At 46.2% G+C, this 2,688-nt stretch overlaps 1 long non-coding RNA gene across 1 annotated transcript; it reads right to left on the bottom strand.

The window, feature by feature from the left end:
* Positions 1–852: 852 nt before the first annotated feature.
* Positions 853–2,153, bottom strand: LOC112813455 (uncharacterized). The gene is made up of 3 exons (XR_003205527.2): positions 2,036–2,153; positions 1,512–1,605; positions 853–1,133 (listed from the first exon to the last, which is right to left on the bottom strand). It is a non-coding gene; the product is annotated as an uncharacterized lncRNA (long non-coding RNA).
* Between the last annotated feature and the right edge of the window lie 535 nt (positions 2,154–2,688).

The raw sequence follows: 2,688 nt of genomic DNA, 5'->3' as shown, positions 1-2,688 counted from the left end.
AAAAGAAAAAGAGGGTGCCCAGGGGGTTCAGTCAGTTAAGCAACTGACTCTTGATTTAGGCTCAGGTCATGATCCCAGGGTTGTGAGAGCAAGCTCGGCATCGGAATGCGCACTAGGTGTGGCACCTGCTTAAAATTCTCTCTCGCGCGCACTCTTAATCTCAGGAAACAAACTGAGGGTTGCTGGAGTGGAGGGGGGTGGGAGGGATGAGGTGGCTGGGGGATGGACATTGGAGAGGGGATGTGCAATGGTGAGCGCTGTGAACTGTGGAAGACTGAGGAATCACAGACCTGTACCTCTGAAACAAATAATATATTCTATGTTAAAAAAAGAACAAAGAAGATAGTAGGAAGGGGGAAATGAAGGGGGGACTCGGAGGGGGAGACGAACCGTGAGAGACGATGGACTCTGAGAAACAAACTGAGGGTTTTAGAGGGGAGCGGGGTGGGGGGATGGGTCAGCCCGTTGATGGGTATTAAGGAGGGCACGTATTGCATGGAGCACTGGGTGTTATATGCAAACGATGAATCACGGAACACTACATCAAAAACGAATGACGTAATGGATGGTGATTAACATGACATCATAAAATAAAATTTTTTAAAAAGAAAAAAAATATCTTTCCCTCCCCCTCTGCTCCTTACAACCCTCCCTCTCTAAAAAAACAAAAAACAAAAAACAAAAAACAAAACCCAAAAGAATGAAAGAAATGGCTGATGTAGAAGACAGTCATAAATACCAGCTACAGGCCTGTGACCTCCAGAGCACCTAGGATATAGCGTAACCTGATGACTTAACAGGGTTGCTCCACTTCAGAAGGAAAACAGACAAACAATCCATGCAGATGAAAAACTTAGGGCAACAGCCCAACTTTTACTAACAGACACCTATAACAGGAAAGTTGCAATGCATTTTCTTAGCCGCAAGAAGACAATTCTTAACTAATTTGTGCTGGGAGGCATCAACAATATCTGGTCGCACTCCAGGACAGCCAACTGGTTCTGCCTTCTCATTGATCATTGCCATAACGGGATTATAAGGTTGGGGAGCGATCACCTTTGTTGAGAAACTGGTCATATGCTATTTTCTCTAGGACCTTCTCAAGGTGACTTATTAAGTCTTCTCTTTTCAATCTGGAGATAAAGAGACAAGTCATTAACCCAAAGACACCCAAAGAACCTTTGATGCAGGAGGCTCTGTAGAAGATGCAAAGAGAAGCTCGAGTCACAGGAGTCCAGAAAACACCCCTGCGTGGTAAGGGACCATCCATTAATACACAGAGTGCCAGTTCAGGGTCAAGGCCCACCTCAAACTCTGGAGTGAACAGAGGGTTCCTTGAGCTTGGAAGAAGGAGAGACTCGGATAGCATCGATCTAAATCACTGGGGACGACATGAACTCTGGGTGAGGACCAGGGTTTGAGAAACGCCAGGCAGGGCCCGACCCCACCCCTCACCCAGCAGCGCACTGGGCCCCCTGGGAGACATACCGGACAGTTCCTCCTACACTCACCTTGCCGCTTCCTTCATGGCATACACGACAAATTTTTTCTGCACTTCTGGAGGTCCTTGCACTCCTTCAAGCAATTTCAAGATTCTCTCATGTTCTGAAGATATTTAGAAAAATACCTTCAGTATTTCCCAAGTACAAAGAGGAGTTAGAACTCAGGCTTGGAGTCTCAGCGATCATTCAAGGGCTACAAGGTTACAGCGTACCTGTGCTTTCCATGCTTACGTTCAGACATCCCTACAATGTTACAGCGTACCTGTGCTTTCCATGCTTACGTTCAGACATCCGAACATATCCACCAGTGTGGGATCTGGTACACAATAACCAATTAAGAAATACAAAAGAACAACAACAACAACAAAAGATTTACTGGGACATTTCAGTCGAAATAAAGAGGAACCGTTCTAGTTGTGAAAACCCACTTCTGGCAAAGGAGGAGCCTCAAGAGGTCAGTTGAATCTAGTCTGGATCATAGAACGGGAAAGACTTCCTGGGGTTTCATGGACAGAAATTGGTATTCTACTTACTTCCTTCAAAATATCGAATTTCCTTCTTTAATTGCACTTTTATTTCCATATTGATTTCCGCTGGTATTGGCAGTATATCGGGCACATCTCCCGACACATACATTGCTGTGTCTTTGGGGTCATCTGCAGAGAGACAGCTGGGAATGATTCCTCCCACCAGTGCATCACTACCTGGTTTGTGAATGAATCGGCCCACCCTTGCTGACACTGGCTAAGACAGGACACAGAGAATCCACCTGACTGTGTGGAATACCATCTCCTGCCATATTCATCAGCTCTGGAGGTCAGAGTTTCACCGGAAGCCATCCGGTGGGGATCGACCACTTTCCGTCCCCTCCCCGTGGATACCGTGAAGCACAGGTGCCATCTGGAAACCTAATTGAATGTGGAGCTGCGATGACGTGCATTTCAGCAACCCCACAGGCACATCCATGTGCTCGCCAGTCTCTAAATTTTCATTTCATAGCAGGAGAATACACCAGCTAGATGTATCACACCTGAAAATTTGCCTCAGGAAAAATAATACAACAAAGAAGCCTCTTCTCTTCTCGTCATTACGCATACACACAGAAACAGGCTTGGACAGTCTAACCAAGTAGCAAACATTCACAGAGCCCCGGCAACTCATGATTTCATGTTCCCTTGATCCCGTC

The sequence above is a fragment of the Callorhinus ursinus genome, unplaced genomic scaffold (genome assembly GCF_003265705.2).
Source record: "Callorhinus ursinus isolate GAN/ISIS: 27379988/994484 unplaced genomic scaffold, GSC_fseal_2.0 scaffold4554, whole genome shotgun sequence".
NCBI lineage: Eukaryota > Metazoa > Chordata > Mammalia > Carnivora > Otariidae > Callorhinus > Callorhinus ursinus.
The sequence above is the reverse complement of the archived record's forward strand: the minus strand, read 5'-3'. Positions and strand labels throughout refer to the sequence as shown.